This window comes from Uloborus diversus, chromosome 1 (genome assembly GCF_026930045.1).
Source record: "Uloborus diversus isolate 005 chromosome 1, Udiv.v.3.1, whole genome shotgun sequence".
NCBI lineage: Eukaryota > Metazoa > Arthropoda > Arachnida > Araneae > Uloboridae > Uloborus > Uloborus diversus.
This window is the reverse complement of record NC_072731.1, coordinates 37,486,386-37,507,079: the sequence shown is the minus strand read 5'-3', so window position 1 is coordinate 37,507,079 and position 20,694 is coordinate 37,486,386.

Sequence of the window (20,694 nt, the reverse complement as noted above, 5' to 3'; positions counted from 1 at the left end):
AATCAGTGTTGCATCATATTGTAACGAGGTTTTCATTGAAATATGATGCTCATCCTGCATTTTTCAATCGTGTTCACAATGTGCCCCAAGCTTGTTCACATCTGTCTCCAATAGGGGCATTTGCGAACAATTGAGGACAATTTTCAAAAATTCCATAAAGTAAGAAAATATTTAAAAAAAAAAAAAATATGAAAAAATTCCATGGCACAAAGAAAAGACTATTCAATCATGCGGACCCTTTTTCTGTAGGAAATGGGAAATATTTTCTGAGAAATTATGAAAAAAAAAATGTTCACACGTGCCCCTTTTCCCCTACGTTAATTAAAATGTTTTTATGGATCATCCATTGTTGAGCGCGATGCAGATATTGAAAAGTTAATAATTTGTACCAGCAAATGGTATCGACAATCGAGACCGATCATTATTTACCAATACTACTTCAATGAGTTTCCTCTTGTCTTAAGAAATATTATGTTTTTATGTTCGTGTAACGATTCATCAAGCAAAAAGGGGAGGGAGATCCAGATTATCAATTATTCCTACCGCGCTTTGAGAAGACAAAAAGTAAATGAATGCACGGAACAAGTTGAAGAACTCAGTCAAGTTCAGGTCAAAATACTTCGTAATATTCGTGCATGGGATTAACTTCGACATAGCGGACTTTTTTTCTTTGTTTATAATGCCTTGAGTGGGAAGATATACAGTGGAACATTCATTATGCAATTTGTGAGCCGATGACTTTTGGAATGTTTAGAAATTTACTGTATTGATCATTACTTATTTTTTTCTTTTTGTTTGATTTTATATTGTATTCAAATCGCCTTACCTATCGTAAAAAAACCAGTAATCATTTGAAAAATGTCAGTGCAAATCTTGAGTTTGAATAATAATAATAATAATAATATTTTCTTTCTCTCTGCTCTCGTTTTTCTTTCTTTCTTAGTTTTAAGGCAAGAATCAATATTATCTGCAGGTTATCGAAACATATTTGATTATCAGATATAAATTTGTGAAAAACGGCATAATAAAGAACAGAAGCTTACGAATTTCAACCTCAGAATGTAATTACTAAAGGGTCAAAAAAATCAGTAACGTTGCAGTAAAAGTATATAATGTAACAATTTTTAAAGATATTCCTTAGTTCCTACTACTGATGGATGAAGAGTTTAAAATTTAGAGAGTTAAATAACGAATGGCAAAAGTTTTACATAAGGTAAGAAATAATTGAGGAAAACAATTTCCTGTTACCCGCGGCACAATATAATCACTCTTTGATAAAAGGGTTTAAATCAAGATCGATTGTAAGTTGCCTTACGCTCTTTTCGATAAAAACTGATTCAATTGACCTCTCTGTTTAGTGCACACTGAAACTGAACCAACGTTGAAAATGCACAAATTTATCCTGAAAATTTCTTTCTGCATTTAAAAAAAAAAATCTTTTTCGTCCCAGTTTCTTTTAATTCCACTGAAAAATTTCTAAATATGACTAAAAGGGTACAAATTTGTGCCTTACAATATTTTACTTGTTAACCCATTAATGCCTAGCGTCCCTTTTTAGGGACGGTCCAAAAATTGTGTCTCAATTTCCCAAAAGTAAACATTTCAATTCAATAATTGTGTTCATTTATTACTTTAGTATTGTTTCAATTCGTTACTAACAGATAACAGCACATAATCGTTATAAAGTGTGTCCTGTAACCATTTTGTTATGATCTTCGTGAAGAATTTCATTGTTCACAATGTCAAGAACAAAAAAGTAAGTTTTCAAAATTTTTAATAAGTAAATCAATTTGTATTTGATACATATGTTACTTTGATCAATATTTCAGTTTACCTTTTCTTGCATTTTTGTAGATTTTAAAAATTTTATGGATTTTATAGCAATTTAAGAGCGTCCCTAAAAAGGGACACTAGGCAGTAAAGGCTGCATTGTTGAATCGTTGCTAGTTTCTTGTTCAGAATTCATAATTGGCCTCAAAAGAAGTTATTAAATGTTTTTAGACTAAAAAATAGGCAATATGTTTTATTTTTAAAAATTAAAAAGACTAAAAAAGGTAGTTTTATTATTAATTAAAGATATTTCAGTAATAATTTTTTCTGCAATTTCGAAAAATACTAAGGTAAATTTGAAAAGCTAACTGTTTCAAAATTAACTTCTTTGAAACCTGAGTTATTTTTTGACATTAATAATTTTCAATAACTCATTGAGATTTTCTCATTGTTTAGTCTGACTGTTGAAGAAGCCTTAGCACTTTTGGAACAGCTCTCTGATGATGAAGAATTCAAGGAGGCTGATATATGCATTTGTCCACCTTCACAAGTTAGTGAAATTACTGATGAAGACAGTGGGCCGGATTACTCAGTTGATGTTAATCAATTATCAGGTCAACAGTTGAAATCTTCTGCTACAATGACCATTAGAAAAGTTAATCAGGATAAGGTAGTATGTGTTGGAGATAGTTAGTCAAGTGACAGTGATGATGTTGAGCAGCATCTTCCAAGCAAAACGCAGAAAAATAAAGAAAAAAAAATACAGAAAGAAATTGGGTTAAGAAAGATATATCCATCAATAAAAAAAAAATAATGTATGGAATGTGGAAACACCAAGCTTTTTGAATGTTGAATGGACACCAGTGTCAATATTTGAAGAGTTTTTTACAGATGAAATATTGGATGAATTTGTTTTTCAGAGCACCCTGTATGCTCGACGGAAGAATCGGATTGAAAAATGCCCATTAACAAAAGTTTCGTTGTTCAAAAAAGAAAAGAGAGGAAGTTTTGAATACATGTTTGATGCGAAACAAAATAATGTCATGATGGTTAGGTGGAATAACAACAACGTCATAACTATTGCGTCGAATGTTTATGGTGTTTACCCTATAGTAAAGGCCAAGCGATGGTCAAATAGCGAAAAGAAAATAATTGAAATAGATCAACCAAATATGGTTGCCCAGTACAATCGTTGCATGGGGGGGGGGGGGGGGGACAGATCGCATGGATCAAAATATTGGCAATTACCGTTTTTCCATCCGATCTAAAAAATGGTGGTGGCCTCTATTCATTTTTGGTTTAGAAGCTGCTGTGCAGAATGCATGGCAGTTGTACAGAGACTGTACTTCATCAAATGTAAACCCATTGCAGCTGCTGCAATTCCGAAGAGAAATATGTTTGGCGTGCTTTAAAAAATATAATGCAGATCGTAATTTTAAACCTGGAAGACCTGTTGGTAAACCAGGGAAATTAAACTCAAGGGTACCAGATTTAGTTAGATATGATGGAGAAAGTCATTATGTTGTTGTAAATAAAACTCAAGTAAGATGTGCTTATTGCGGCAAAAAAGTCTATAGGAAATGCAGCAAATGTAGGTTTACATGACAAATGCTTTGTTGACTTTCTAACTAAATGAAACCAATATTTAATTGTCCTTTAAACTCAATTTACGATTTATGTTAATTTCTGTTCTTATTTATCTTATAATTTTTTTTTTTTTTTTTTTTCAAGTACTAAATCGTCGGCAAAAAAATATTTGTCGTTGAAAAAGCATGTACCCTCTAATGCCTAGCGTCCCTTTTTAGGGACGATTTTTCTGTTTTTAATAAAACATTTATTTTTTGCATTAGATTTTTTTAATTATTTTTCCTGTCTATTAAACACTATTTGCAACCTGTAAACAAAAAATCTTTGAAAAAAAAATGTCAGGCATTAATGGGTTAAACTATTGCTTGCGCATTCTCCATAAACTAAAAAGATACATGTGGTGGATCCTTTCTTAAATCCATAGCCACTTGAAACCACAGGAAAACAGTCGCTACGGGCGTTTGTCGTATAATAAAATTCTTTTTAAAAATAGAAATATCGCTAAGAATACGAGTAAAAATGATAAATCAATGTAATTGAAAAGATTTCGTCAAAATAATAACTAATATTTTTTTTTAAGTGTATTTTGTGAAATAGACAAAAGGAGTTGTCCGTTACTACTTTCGCCATTTTTTGCTTGCTCATACTAATAGTCCCACTATGAATTATTAAAAGGAAAATAAATGCTGCATTTTGGGAGAGAGGGATAAATTAAAACATTGAAAGCAGTTGATATAAACTCTAATTTAAAAGAGGAATCCCTAAATGCGTTACCCCCCCCCCCCCCTTAATCAACAATCAAATACGCGCAAAATACGGAAGAAAAATGATAAAATTATTTGCTGCTGTTTGTACCGAGTTCGGTAAACTAGGAATAGACACTAAAACCCTTTAAGGAATTTTAAGGGACTGTCCAAAAAGTTCCAATTTATTTAAAATTATAAAATACAATTTTTTTTCTCATGTTAGTGAGGCATCGGAATCCTAGACGGTGAAATTCCGGTACAAAGCACTTCAAGGGAACCAAATTGTGTTCGTTGTAACGGGAATTTTGTTGTACTGTTGTTCATTGTAATGAGAAAGAGGGGCACATGTGAACTGGAGTTTTCATTTCTTTAATTTTTAAAAAATATTATCAATTTCTGAGCCATTTAATGCATTTAAACTTTTTAAACAATTTTTCTCTCATGCAACTACAAATCTAACATTTGGCCTCTTATGTATCCTCTGAATTAGTTAATTTTATTTTTATTTACTCAATTTCAAAGAAAAGTCCGACCCCCAGTAACAGACACCGAAAAATCAGATGGAGATTAGACATCGGTTTGATGATTCACAATAATAGACAGGATGAGAAAAAGATAAGTAATAGACAAAATTCCCTTTTTCTCTTCAAAATGTGCAAAAGTTCATTGTTTTTATTTTTAAAGCCTTATAAAATTCAAATGAACATGGAGCACCATCTCACCTGGTGTGGTTGTTTATAACCTACCACCGCTGCCTTGTAAATAAATACCAACTGGCTCATAAAATACACTCGATAACGCTAGATGTCTGCACCTTATTCATAGGCCACAGCAACATCAGTTTTACCCGCCTAAAAGGCTTATTTAAATCCAAGCTTATGACTGTCGGTTACTGAACCTTTGTCTGTCACTAGTAACCTCACCCTAAAACTTTATTTCGTTACTTTATGGTATTTTTAAAAAATGTGTTCAGTTGTTCACTTATGCCCCTTTAGATGACACATGTGAACAAGCTTGGGCACGTATGAACACGATTAAAAACTACAGGATAAGCATCGTACCGTTGCCTCAGAGCAACAGAAAGACATCTAATTCCAAGAATAACAATAAGATATCCTACTGTTGCTCTAAGGCGACGATATTCTAACTAAAAAATTCCTTAATATGAAAATATACGTATACATCAATTACATTTAAGGATCTGTAACCCATACTGCCAATTCAAATCGTAAAGAAATTGTATCACTACGAAAATATTTTTTCCCAAATATAGAACTCACTTCACTGTTTAATTGTAGTTTTGTATCACGCTATGATCCCTGGATAGACGACAAAAAACTCAAAACGCTGCATAGTTTTTTTTATTATGTTAGATTTTATTATATAAAGATTATTCTTATAATGTATTGCTTTTAAAATTCATAAAATGCTGAAATGGTAAAGTGTTTAAAATGAATTCTTAACTTCAGTTTTTAGTTTAACAAAAATATTTTTTGTTTTTATTTCTTGTAAGTATTATATTAGGTTTGTTCATATGAAAAGGTACCAAACCTCACAAAAGCGTAACGGTTAACATATTTGCGTATATCGCTGTGGGAGAACTTAGCGAGCCATCTAGGGATAGGAATGGAGCATCCAGCGTGTATTGAAGCATGCGCAGTTGCTCGCATGCGCAGGAGAGATTAGAGGCTCTTACAAAGAGCTGCGTCCAATTGATGCGGTAGTGCGTATGAGGACACTTGTTGAATTCCCTTGTTGACACCGCTACTTACTGGTATCCTTGAGCACGGGAGCACCATTAACTCTGATGTATACTGTGAGATACTACAAAGCCTTCGCAGGTTCATCAAGGACAAAAGACCAGGGCTGCTCACGAAGAATGGTTCTGCTCCGTGATGACGTGCGTCCACACGTCTCCAGTGTCACCTAATTGGCACTGGCCAAATTGAAGTGGGAGCAGCTTGACCATCCTCCCTACAGTCCGGACATGTCACCCTGCGATTTCCATGTGTTTCATCCTTTGAGAGAGCATTTGAAAGGGAAGCGCGTCAACTTGGATGCGCTGTGGGCCTAAATCAAGTCTTTATTTAGACCCACAGAACCATTTGGTACCTTTTCGTTTGAACGCCCCTTATGTAACACTAAGTCATTGACCAACTATTTAGTAACTAAAAAAATTAAGTAAATAAATACTTTTTTTAAAAAAACCAGGAAATTTACAAGCTGATTTTAAAAAATAATGATTATAAGCATTTTGTGACACTTATAATATCCTACACTAATATTAATATTACTGAGAGCATATAAGAACTGTTCACATGTGTCCCTAGTTGCTGTGTTCACAATTGCCCCATCATGTACTCCAGAGCTAACTAGCAAAAATAAAAAATTCTCAATTTAATTAAAAATATTAAACATCATTATAAATTTGCTTGAATGTTCATATAATGGTTAGCAATAATTAAGTTTAGCTTATCAGTTAGTTTAAAATATGTTTTCACGTGAATGAGATTATTATAAAACTACAAACAATTATCAGGTGATAAGATAAATAAATACCTTTGTGCTGAATAGTAAAGTCAGAACAAACAACGTAAGTAGAAGCACAAATTTGTAAATTACAGCAAACACGTGTTTCGGCGTTACAGGGAACGCCTTTTTCAATGCAAAAAATAATGAGCTTATGGATGAAAAGACATCCGACAAAAGCCAAATGCTTTTGTCGGATGTCTTTTCATCCATAAGCTCATTATTTTTTGCATTGAAAAAGGCGTTCCCTGTAACGCCGAAACACGTGTTTGCTGTAATTTACAAATTTGTGCTTCTACTTACGTTGTTTGTTCTGACTTAATCATCAGGTGCTTGCTAAAACAACACATGCTAAAAAAAAAAAAAAAGTTGCCATAACGGAAACATTAAAGGGCTCATTGCTCTAGAAGTTATCTTACTAAAACGTATCATGTTCACTTGTGCCCCTTTTCTCCTATATGTTTTTAATTTTTTTTAGAAAGCCCGCGAAACATCAATTTTTACTGCATAGTTTACAGTTTCAAAAAGTTCAATAGCTAATGACAGAATGATGGATTTGAATTCCGTGTTTAGATATCATTGCTAACATTCGATTCTTGCAGAAATTCATGTGACAAGCCGTAAATTTTTTTTCCCCATGAGTCCCCCCCCCCCCCCAACACTTTCTGTTTAAAATTTTTTCAACAGATCGCGCTTCAGATAGGAAGCAGATAAGTCAAAAAGGAAGAATTAAAATTCACCGAATTTTTCTCCGATTGCGACATGTGATTGCAGTCGACGGTAGACATTTTGAAAATATTGTTATGTAATTTTTTTCATTTAAAATATTTTTTGAAAAAGTATGATATAATTTAATATATTTCTTTCATTTAAGAGCTTACAACCTGCAGCGCCATCTAATGTAACCTTTTTTGACTAAAATTTGCAACTATGGCAGGAAAAATTTACAGCCCGCCACAAGAGTGTTCTGCAAGAATTATTTTTTTTTTCATCATTAACCGTTTTCATGTTATAAATTTTTGAAAACAATCTATTTCAGGACACCCTGCATAAATGCGTTGGTTTTCTCCAGTCACATGATGTGAGTTTTTCACAAAGCAGTAAATCTGTATTTGCAACTTTTAATATCGTTCATTCGCTTTCCTCTCACTCTTGAAAGTTCAGGTTGGAATTCTAATATTACTCTTTTCTGCCTCTCAGAGTGAAATGCGAACCAATGTTCCTGTGTAATTATCGGTCGTCTGGATAGTTACTATCACCCCTCTTAATCAGGGGCTCGTCGAACGTAAATTATTGGAAGAGAGAAAATTCTCAACTTGTCGAATGGAACTCCAAATTTTACCGAATGATAAAATGCTTGTATACCCCATCTAATGAAAGTGACATACGGGCATTTAAAAATTGCAATATTGCATACGTCTCCAAAATTTGACGAATCATCAGACAAAATTTGCCGAATAAGGAAATGTTTTGTCCATTGGGGCACCCCTTCGCTCCATTTGTAAAAAAAAACCATTTGGAATAACCCTGTACATAGGGAAACTGTTGAATGATGGAGACAGTCTTTGACCTTCTAATGCTGCGTGCTCTCTTGGGTTTGGTCTAGTTTCCTAAACCAAGGGGATCAAAATCACAACAGCAAGAAAAATAGATTTTTACTGCATTAGGGATAAGGTAGAATAATTTCTAGATAATTTAATGAGTTTAGATAAGGTTTTGCTCTTATCAAGAAAGCAAGCTCAAACCATTATTGCTTCTTTTTACGAAATGTTCGGCTTGACTTAGGATAAACTTTTGAAATGTGTTTATTGGAGAAAATTGTTCCGATATTAGCAATGTGAATCGGAGGTATTGATTGCAGTAAAGTAAACTAGACTGTCAATTAGTTGGCGAGGAAGTTTGATCGGTATTTATTATGTACCGCAAAAATTGATTTCCCCTAATATTTGTTTACATTATGATTGTCCAAAAAATATGATTCCTATTAAAGCAATCGGTGATCATATGATAACAACCCCAGTAATTGGCACTTTAAGAGTTTGTCCTTTAAACTTACCTTTGTTTTCATTTCTTAAAAAAGAAATATTTACTTGTAAATATTTTTGTATCAAATAATGCAAATCTGTGCATCTATTCAGTTCACTAAAATCAAAAATATTTGAATAGATATTTGTATAAAACTATATGTATAAAAAGTTACTAAAATCACTAGTAATTGGCACCTGATACCCCCGTGTATGACACCTTGTGATCCAGTGATTGGCACATGTCAGTAGAACTGGAAAATCACTTTATTTTTCACTTTTAGATTACACACAAATTTCATCATGATAAGAAACATAATTAATGTAACTTAAAGTAGGTAATTTTACATAAATTAATGTTAAATCCCACATCTTGACGTTAAAAACGTATTTTAGAGAAGAAAAATTTGTAATGTTGTATGAAAAAAAATATCAAGATTATTGCTGTTTCACCAGCCGACATGCAGTTTTGATTTTAAGAATTATAGTTGTTTTCACATATAAAGGAACATTAAACTGATGATTCAAAGGGATCACAAAATTGAAACAGTTCTCTACAATCGCAATATGTGACTGTGATGGCCAAACATATGTTTTTTATTGTTTTTTTTTTTAGTTTGACAGTAGATTCTGGAGAATTCAAATCAATAGTATAACCCATATAATATTTTTGCTGCAAAAGTATCAGAAACCAAACTAGTGACACATTGCACAACACATTAGGGACATGTGCCAATTATTGGGGACTAGCAAAACTGAAGCACCACTAAATGGTCTATCATTTCTTCAAAAACCCCAAAAGAGACAAAAATTTACTTCGACCCTCTCAAAGTAACATTTTTCAACTTAACAAAACTTTCGACAACCAAAATTTAAAATAAATTTTAAGTCAGATTTTAAGGAATTGATGTGCATGCTTCCCTTAAGCCAGAAAAGAAGCTTTTGCATCAAAAATGGCTGATTCGACACAAGCCACAACTATGTCTCTTTCCTATGCACTGCTACCATTTAGTAACATGAATTGAAGTTATAATCTTTAAAGTAAAGGTACATTCAGCTATACATAGCCATCTACTTTTAAAGGATTGGATATGAATCTTATTTTAGGATATTTTTGTTGGAAGTGCCAATTACTGTTGACCTGCCAATTACCAGGGGTGTTACCCTACTATCAAAACGTTCATAAACCATAAAAAGCATTTCCTTGAAGATGCCAGAACATAGAGAGTGTTATAATAGCAACAACTTGCGAATAATTAAATGTAAAATGAATGGCAACGGTTAAATATTAAAAGTATAAGTTTAATCGTTTAGATATATGAAGTGTATATTAAGAATAAAGCTGGTTTCTTTTTTAGAATCAAATGCATTTCTAAAGATTAATTTACTGTGCATAACAGTACAGAGGGGAAAAATGAATATTCTCAGTACTTTTGCTTGAAAACTCTCGATCTCTAGAAGGAATAACTATTGACTGCTTTATAAATGCATAGCGTTGCTAGCATAGGAGCGAATGTTGTACCTTGGGACACTTTTCATATTTTAATTTCTAACGTCAATTATTTGAATCAAATTTAAAATCCAAAAGTCACATTAAAATACTCCAACATACTTCTATGCAATATATTTTTTTTTAAATTCAGACAGTTGGAAAATAAAATACTGCGGGCCATTTAAAGTAAAAGTTCCGAGCTGTCACAAGGTACAACATCCTATTGTACTTTGGGACACATCCCGTTGTACTATGGGAAAGGCTTCATGATTCAGGAAACAGCGATATACTTGAACCAGTTTTGCACCAGAAAACAAAAACAAATATTTTTTTCGTTCCAGTGAATTAAATTATGAATAATAAATTGTTATCTAACATTAAATTTATTTAAAAGACTGCATAAGATTAGAACCTTGTTCCACGTTCCTAAACATATCTTAATTATTAAGAACCATGCATATGTTGTACCTTGGAACGCGTCCTAAGGTACAAAATGTTTGGCTGTCCCAAGGTACAATCACCACGTGGTTTAAGAAAAACCAAAATGATGGTCAATCTAGATTCACTATCATTATTTTCTCATAAGCAAAATATTTCAAGTACTTCTCTTTTATAACAAAATAAAATTCAGTTGATTAAATTTACAAATACAAAGACTGAAAATAAAATAAAAGAAAATATTTACTTTGGAGTCATGACATTTTTTTTCTCTCACAAAATCGTCAGTTTTACTCATTTGATGCTGATTTTTACTTTGGCACCATTTAGGGGAGAAAGTTACTATTAGAGATTGCAAAAACACGGCTGCTAAAAGTAGATTCTTAGAAATTAGCAGTGTCCCACCCAAGGTACAAACGTCCCAAAGTACAGCACTCGCCCCAGAACATATTCACATTCGTTCAGAGATTTTAAACAAAGAAACTTTTAAACAGCGCTGCGTAAAATAAACGGCGCAAAACCTCACAGGGTTTCTCAACCGTAAAAGTCAGCGAACGGGCCCGGCCCAGGGGAGTATTTGACCAATGTTTCGAAATTTTTTGTTTGTGCACTAGATGGAGCGAGGAGAAGGGATATATTTTTTGGGGGAGTCGTTTTATCGCAGAAAAGTTGAGATTGGTGAAGTCGGGTAATATCTTCTGATAACACAGCAAGCGTAAAAATTCGAAAAAAAAATGGTGAATTTTACCGCGTTTGTGAAAATTTGTTTAACTTTTGCTCTCATGCTTTTTATTATTATTATTTTATAAATATTATAAGAAAAGTAGTTAACTAGTGCTTTTGCTTAGAGATCAGCTTTCGATTCCCCAACACTATAAAAATTGACAAAAAACTGATTTTTTTAATTTTTTTGCAAATTCAGAACAATTTTTTTTTTCAGAAGCAAAGAATTTTTAAAAAATAACAAAGAAAAGGAGATATTCTCCTTTTTTTAAAAATTCAGCTTTGCTGCGCGATCGGAAGATAATATCCGATTTCCATAATTTTTTTTTTTTTTTTTTTTTTTTTTTTTAAGTCGCTATCAGTTGGAACTTTTCCGCCCATAGCATAAACAAAAACATGAAAGCAAAAGTGGAAAGAATACCAAAGAAACGGTGAACAGTGAAATGTTTCTACAAATTTTTCCCGATCCGTGGCTTAAAAGAAATTAATAAATGCTGCCTGACGCTAATTTAAAAAAAAAAAAAAACATCAAGAGAAATTACATTTTTCGTGCTGTTTAATAGCATTCTATTTTGAAGTTGGAGGAGAAAACCTTCCTAGGAAACATGCATTGCTATAAAAATGGAATGCAGATATTTTCAATCCTTTTTCAGTTGCTGATTTTCCATTCAATGAGTCTTGCAATTCAAATTTTATTATTATTATTGCTATTATTATTTAATCGATAAATGCCTATCACAGTCCAAAACATTTTTAAATTTCTATGAATGATATATTCTTTTTAATAACACTGAAATTTTATCTTATATGTGTGACTGGTTCATGAAAAATTGTACAAAATTTCAATGAAAGAAATATTACCAAATTAACATATTAATATAGTTTTACTAGATTTTTTTTTCTCTGCTTTTTCAGTAGAATTTTTTTAAGGGCGGTGTCATAAAAATGAATGAAATTAAAGATGCATTTCTTTAAATTTTTTGCGAGATCAATTTCGCATTTCAAGATCGCAATTGCATGCCATAAAGGAGGAAAATGGCTTTTTTTAGGGAGAGCCTGTCCCCACCCTATCAAAAAGAATTTATATCGTGGTTTGTTCAGCTTTTTGACTGTATTTTCCGGACCATTAACCAAAGCTCTGCGTGTCGTAAGTTGGAGTTAGAGAAAGCGTGGTTAAAGTTGGGTAATTTAAAAAACAATATTTTGTAAAATTCCTCATAACATTCAATTTAGCAAACATATTGGTTTTAAATTTATTTTAATTTTATTTCTCTCTTCGTCGTAAATGTTACAACGAGTCACTATAAAGTTATTACTGTGAGCAGAAAACTGAAACAATAAATGTCCTTAATAATGAAGTTTTTAAAATACCCTGAAACTATTTTTAGTGATTGAAGAAATCCATTTGATACGTTTTGAAAAGTGACCGGAAAGAGGTTTTCTCATTGCTTTGTTACTTATATAAACTGTTATCTGAAAAAGCTTTCACTTTTTCAACGTTAACTAACGATGCTAAAAATTCAACATACCTGATCAGAGAGTATCTCCAGCTTCTTCTCGGAATTAGTCAAAGGACGGGCGAAAATAAATTCCACAACTCCTCACTTCCGAAGATCCGAAAGTCTCCCACAATGCGATTGCTCCAATAACCGCCTCAATAAAAACCGAATAACGGAATAAATGAGGCTTCCATTTAATATCCCTTCAAATAAGACGGACAGACAGGCTCGCTGAACTGTAAAGAGGCAGTGCGTCGCATCGCGTGTTCTGATAAACTTAATGGCTTTTTCGCTGCCGCAAACGAAACTGTTCCTCCGGATCTACCGAACGGAAGGACGTTCTAAGATGCTCTTCGACCATCTCTCGGTGTCGTGACCCTTTTTACTGGGGACCACGTGACACGACTCCCAATGCTTGCTCGCGGGTGCCAGCCTAGAGAAGACATCTTGCTGGTCGGTCATTGTGTCATCCGTTTTGTTTACTTTTGGGAATTTTTTGCGTGATTGAGCATCTGGGACATCTTTATGATTATTTCTAATATGGGATATATTTAAAAAAAATTCATCTTTTAATAACGCTGTCCCATCAGTGGCGGAACTAGAGTCCTCCCCCCTTCCTCTTCCTACCTCAGGCGTTGCCATTCTTTTGCTGAAACTAGGTGATCTGTATCATAATCGAAATTGTGAAAAAATATTCATGGTAAACTGAATGTCAACGATAGAATTCGGATAGCTTTCAAATTAAGTTACAATGTGGAATTGCTTTAGAAATAACGTTTCGAATTGATATCCGTGTCCTTGCATGCACGATTTATTTCTTGTTTCTAAAATAGAACAGTGCTTGATGCGCCTAATTTTTTCTTGACATTTCTTCAGTTAAAGCATTTTACTCCATATAAACAAACACGAAAGCAATGAATTGAGTTTAGGAAAAAATTAGGGCACATTTTTATCGATTTCCTTCTATATTTGACACAGTTTTGAAAGCTGTGTAGCACTCATTAAATGAAAGGCTGCTTGTCATCCTTAAACTCGTCAAAATCAATGACTATAATTCTGATTGATTGGGCGTAAAAGTACCAAATATTTTTTACGACGCAGATTTTCGATGTTTGGCTTCACTCAGCATCCATAGCACAACTACAGTCACCGTTTTTGCTTCATCATTGCTTATTTCTCTGTACAAAACTGCTTATGAGAGTGTCTATGTGTTTATTCTACTTTTTGTTACATTTAAAATCCCCCCCCCCTTAAATATAAATATAACAAAAGGTATGGTTGAAACTGGAAACCAGGGGGGAAGAAAATTTCTCGTTGGCTAAAAGTAGGGGACACTTGTCTATGGTGTTGAAGATTTTTTTTTTTTTTTTTGAAAACTCTAAACAAAGACGATTCAACGATCCCTCAAAAAATTCTACATTTATTTTAGTCAGTTTTCGTCAATTGCATGTGTTTAATATATAAATATTATACTAAAGATTTGGAAAGTTTCAAGAGGTTCCCCTTTTTCAAATTTCGAAGCCCATATTTTTTATTAACTATTTCCTTGCAAAAAGTTGGCGTACTTCACATAATTTCAATACAAGTCTCTTTTATAATGATATTCAATCTTTGTGCATAAATATTCTTAACGAATAAATTTGTTTCATCGTGTAAAATAGAAGTTAAATTTATTGTATGTTGTATTGGTTGAAGTTAACACATTAGCTTTCCCGTCAGTCATTAGTAAAGCAAATGAACTTTCCGTTCAGGCGTTTCAGTCACTGTTACTGACAAGATCGTTCAGCCGGTTTCATCGGTGATTGGCAGTATAAGACTTGACATGAAACTAAAAACTTTCACTTATGGTAATTTCAGTATCGTATCATTAATGTTTTTAAATATTAGTTATCAGAAACGTTGGTAGATTTGCTTTAAATAATTTAAACAAAATAACGGTCGTCCTTCGATGTGCTGCACGCGTGACGTAACTTGGATTTCCTCCTATAAGTGCACTGCAGCTTATTAAAAAAATGAAAAAATATCAATAATAACTAACAGTAAAAAATTCCACTGTCATTTATTCATGACTTGTTTCATGGTAAATTTAGCATCCGTTAGAAAAAATTTTCGTTGCAGATTATGATAACTATATTTTGAAAACTACACTAAAGTTACTTTCGGAACTCACTAAGTAACAGCAAGAATTAAACCCAAGGAATTAATTTAAATAGTTTACAAGCTTTACTTATAGGAATTCGCAACCCCAGAGCTCGAATACGCTACCTTGCGATGATTAATAATAGTAAAGAAAAAGGTAAAACATTCCATTCTACGTGTTTTCTTTGGGATAAATTACAGGCTTCAGACAGTTTGTGGTGTAATGAATTTCAAAAGAATAGAAGAGAAAGCTTCCTGCAAACACGATGAAAAATTACTGTCATTCACTAAGCGTCAAAGTAAGTTATAAAGTTATGGTATTTGTTTGTTTTACCTTTTTCATCCACCATTAGACGCCCCTATAGTTTATTGAGTTGCAAATTAGTCTGGAACTATTTTTCAATTCGTAAACTGCTGATGTTTAACTCCACATGTTTTTATTTTATTGAGCAATCACGATTGCTTATTGCTTTCATTTGACTGTTTTTGGCGTCCTTTCATTTTATTTTCCCACCGCCACCCATCCGCACCATCACCGTCGACCGGCTCCTCACGATGCTGCTCCTACGGCGAAAGCCGTCTCCAGGTTGCATCCATGTCCTACACACATACACACATTCATGCGTGCACAACGACACAAACACATATGCCTACACACACATATACACATACCCCCCCCCCACACACACACATTCATACACACAACTTCCTACACACTTATGCCCGCACACTGACACATACACACATGCCTACACACACATACACACACGCCTACATACACACACTCGTGACTGCGAAAAACATAATTTGAATTCAAGATGTCAAAATTCAAATTAATTTTTCTTTTTATATAAATGTTTTTATTTATTGGTTTATTCATGTTGGAATTTCTTATAATAAAGTATTTAAATTTGAAGGTCACTGAGAGAAGGAAAGTGGCACCAATAGCTATGCAGCAAAACTCTTGGTTTAGTTGCAAAGCTTTGATTTTTCAACTCTTAAACTGAAAAATCTAGTTTAAGAAACCGTATTACAAAAAGTTGCATCGTTAATGGGATAACATAAAATTTAAAATTGTGTCACCAGAGTAAGATAAAATTAAGTGTACATTGTAAAACAAGTCATTAAAAGCAACTAAAAGTTGCCTTAAAATGAAAAAAATATATCCATCCAAATAATTGAATTAAGTCATTAAATTAAAAAAAAAAATCCTCCAAATACTATAAAGAACAAGTCACCGACTAATATGACAAGTTCCATTAAAATGTAAAATTAAAGTTGAGAGAGGAGTAAAAATGGCAACAGCTATTTCAGCAATTTGGACATTTTTCCACCAATTTTGCATAATCCACATTATTAAAACTTACCCACAGATAGTTTCTTGAAAACGCATTTGTTCACCCTCTTTCCAAAGTATGAGGTTGAAACATTCCATCAAACTCAGTATTAATATTAAGTTATCAAAGTACTGAATTTTCACTGAAAATAATGTTAATATTCTATTATTATTATGATTAACATTTGCGAACTCAATTCTGAGTTTTGATTTATATCTGTTTGGCGATTAATAATTTTAGTTGCTGATGGTTAAAGGTCTAACTTAAAAGAATAAACGCTTTAGACAAAACAAACATTGACACTTTCAGCAAAACTAGTGTAGATGCTGAAACAAAAACGTTATGATTCAACAAAAACAATTCGAATTGCTCAAACTCAAATTTTAAGCAACTTCGAGAAAAGTTTCACTTATTTACTGAGAAATAGGCTGTGCACGCATTCTTCTCCACGTCCTTAGACACTTGATTAGGGGCACTCAAAGACGGCAGAGTATGCTCCTGTTTTACTATCATCCATTGTTTCCAGTCTATTGTTAAGTTCGTGCATTGTGTGTGTACGCTCTTAGTATTGTTTATGGAATAAAGTGATTTTTTAAACAAAAAATCAGGTAAAATTTTAAAATAATTTTACGAGGCACGGTTATTATACTTAATTCTCTTATTGGTATACCGAAAATGAATTGTTCCGCTTTTCCGTTACAGTAAACTTTGGCTCTCTAAACCAGGTCTGTCGAATTGGGAGAAAAAAATTCTAACGAAACGTGATTTTCAATAAAGGAACAAGCTTACAAATTTGCTAAGGCAAAGACGACAATTTTTGTACTTAACTGAAACCAAAAAAAAAATCGATTTAAATTTTTTTTAATTAAGTGACCGAATTGATCTTATCATGCAACCTCATACTTCAGAAAGAGAGTGAACCTATGCGTTTTGAAGAACCTATCTCTGGGTAAATTAGGATAATATGGAATTTGCAAAATTGGCCGAAAAAATGTCCCATTGCTGAAACAGCTGTTGCCAATTTTGCTCCTCTCTCACCTTTAATTTTACATTTTAAGGCAGCTTTTACATTAATTGGTGACTTGTTCCTTATAGTGTTTTTAAGATTATTTTTCTTCTAATGGTTTAATTCCATTATTTGTATGGATATTTTTTTTTCATTTCAATACAAATTTTAGTATTTTTTAATGACTTGTTTTGTTTTAAAACCAAGCATTACATTTAAATATTAGAAATATTAGTTTTGGAAACGTTTGACAAGCATATAAGTGGTATGTTTTGACGAGTTTGGCCGAAAATTTTGAAAACGCGTCAAATGCTCAAAGTTATGAAATTTTCTTTAAATGATTTTATTTAAGCTAATTAGTTCTAAAGTTTATTATTCAGCTAAGCTTTGACTGTGTTGCTATTAGTACATTAAAATGTTAAGTACATTCAATAGTATTCAATAGAATTTAGCATTGAAATCTACACAAATATTTTAAATAGCCTACATTTTCTTTAAAAAAACAATGATAAACGCATTCAATTTTACAGTGGTATTTATTCAAATACAAGAGGAACTATATACAGTATGGCAAACAAAGGAAAATAATACATTGTGGTTTTATAATGCATGAAGTAAAAACACAAAACAGAAGTTTTACACACATATATAATGAAAAGTATCACTCAAATTTGGGATGAATAATTTTCCCTCCGAAAATTTAGCTTTCTAAATTTTACGAAAAAACATGAAGAAATACAAATCCAACCGCAGTAAAAAGCTCATTGCGATTTACAGTACTGCTCCCCCCTCCCCCCCCCCCTCCCACAAAAAAGCCCACATACAAGAGAAGCCCTAACTACAGTAAGTATGAGTATTTAAAATTCTGTATCATTTTTAGAACATCGTGATCCAAAAACAATTCCCATTACGAACGAAATTAAACTTACAAAAGTAATTTTTGCTAAAATGCAAACCTTGTGAAAATTGCCATTCAAGAAAGAAAAAGTATTTGTAAATAAAGTAAATTTTTTTTTTCGCTCAAGTAAGAGAAAAAAATTGTATTTTGCGTAATATTAGGTGCGCAGTACAATACTTAATGCATCATTAACGTAATTGGGTACTTTTTAATGAAACTAATAACCATAAGTGGATATATTTTACAAAAAATTGGGGCTGTTTTTCAATTTCATTCAATAGTAATTTCAAGCAATAAGATAATAAAATAATATTCAATCTTTTGTTTTATTTATTTTGAGAGCGTAAAAAAGCAAGCGATTATTCAATATGCTAACTTTCCTCTGATGCATAAATTTAAACTAGTTTCCTGACCTGTAAACCCTCAATAGATGACAAATTATCATGAAATTAAAATCAGTACGTCATACGAAGAGTTATATGCACTTTTCTAAAAGGACTCCAAATCTGTACAAAATATTGAAATAACTGTTATTCCTTGATTAAATTGGATTAAAAACGGTAAGTTTTTTCTACTGTAATGTTAATTATACAGCATTTTTTATTACACTGACATTAGAGAAGACATTAAAAAAAAAAAAAAAACTAGTGCATTACGCTCGCCAGAGAAAGTGAAACAGACAAGACGTAGGCAAAGTGTGATATGAAATGTATATTGAATGCATTTAAACGGCAGCAAAAAATACTTACGATAAATGCCAAACAAATCTTTTTCTCTGTTTTTAAGCCTTTCTTTTCCTGCGTACTTTATTTATTACAACATTAAAAACCGATCATTAACGCGTTATGAATTTCTTACAATGAATGACAATTTATCATTGAACAATTTTTATAGTAACATTTCAACTTACATAGAACAGTGTGGCTCCTAAGTTGTTAAATACTTCAAATGGGTAATAATACATTTTGAGATTATATTCAAGCAGTGTGTGTACATCGTATGATTATAGATAGATCACTGGCTTCATGTACTTTATTAATACATTTGAAAATAAACTACTTCAAATTCACTACTAACTTGCGGAATTTTGTGAGACTGCAAAAATGAAACATTATTATAGCGAATATAATAAGAAAATATGCAATCTATATCTTTTTTTAAGGATTTGCTCATATGAAAACTTTTTCTTAAAAATACTACTTAAACCTAGTGGTATGAAAACTCCGGATTAGCATTTGGTATTTGGTTTCTTCATCTTCAGTGGTATAACTAACAGAAATATTTTTAATAACACGAGCTGTATAACTAATTTTGTATTCATTCTTATTTTCAAAAAAATATATATATATTAGTAATGTTATTTTAGTAACAAAGTGGTAATTATTACTATCTAAGTTTTTCGTGAATGACTCGTTCTCGAAGTTTCGATTACATTATTTACTTCTACTTAAAGTTACTGGAAAAAAATGATCCAAGCAAACCATGGAAAAACTTTAAAAAAAGAAAAAAAGCAGGATATTAAAAAAATTGAAATACTAATAAGCTTGGTACAGAACACTATAGATATGATTCTAGTTCTTTAAGTCATTGTGAGTTACTAATTCACAGCATTGTAAATTTATGGCGCCTCGTATTAGACCGTGATGGGGTCGTCACGATACCTGACTTTTGCCTCCTATTAACTTTAAAACAATAAAAGTTACTTTATTTCATGTTTTACAAACGTATAAAGTTTGCGTTTGATTTACGTTTTTTGCATTTTTCTATGACTTTATTTTCGTCTCTAAGAAATCCACTACGTGTAGTGGATTTCTTAGTATTTATTGCAAGAATAGTCTTTGATTAAAAGTCATTCTATTTAAAATGTTATATTTTTTATTCTATGCTTACTGAAAACCAATCTTTTCAGAAATTTAGTTTTTATTTACTTTAAAAGCTTATTCATTACGTACCATCTTTTTAAAAGCAAAATTTACTTCGTGTAAAAAGTTGAACGTTGGTTCGGATTTACTGTGGTTTTCTCATACTTTATAAACAACTTAAGAAGATTAAGTAAAATTTAAAAGTATGATAAAGTAATATTTTGGCAGGTCAAATGAGTAGAAATAACGAGTAAATAATTATATTTAAAAACCATCAGTAACTATAAAAATCGCGAGGACCTTTATTAAATTTGTAGCGACAAATTAATTGATGAAGAATTATTAACGCGTGATGAATTTGCAGCATATTGAATCTAAGCAAACAAGAACTTGTCTTCAGGCAAAATAAGAGTCCATTGGGCTTTTTTTTAAATTTTTTAGGTCACAAATTATTATGTCTGTCACCTAGAGCTACAACGCAGAAAGTGCAACAGTTTCATTCACCTCCGGCGAATGAAAACGTGCTATACTAATTGATTATGTGTTGATCGCAGCAAATGCAGAAAGATTACATGATCACTAAAGCACAAGTCAAAAATTTCCTGGGACACTTTGTCCCGCACGTAACAGCTGTAATGTTTCAT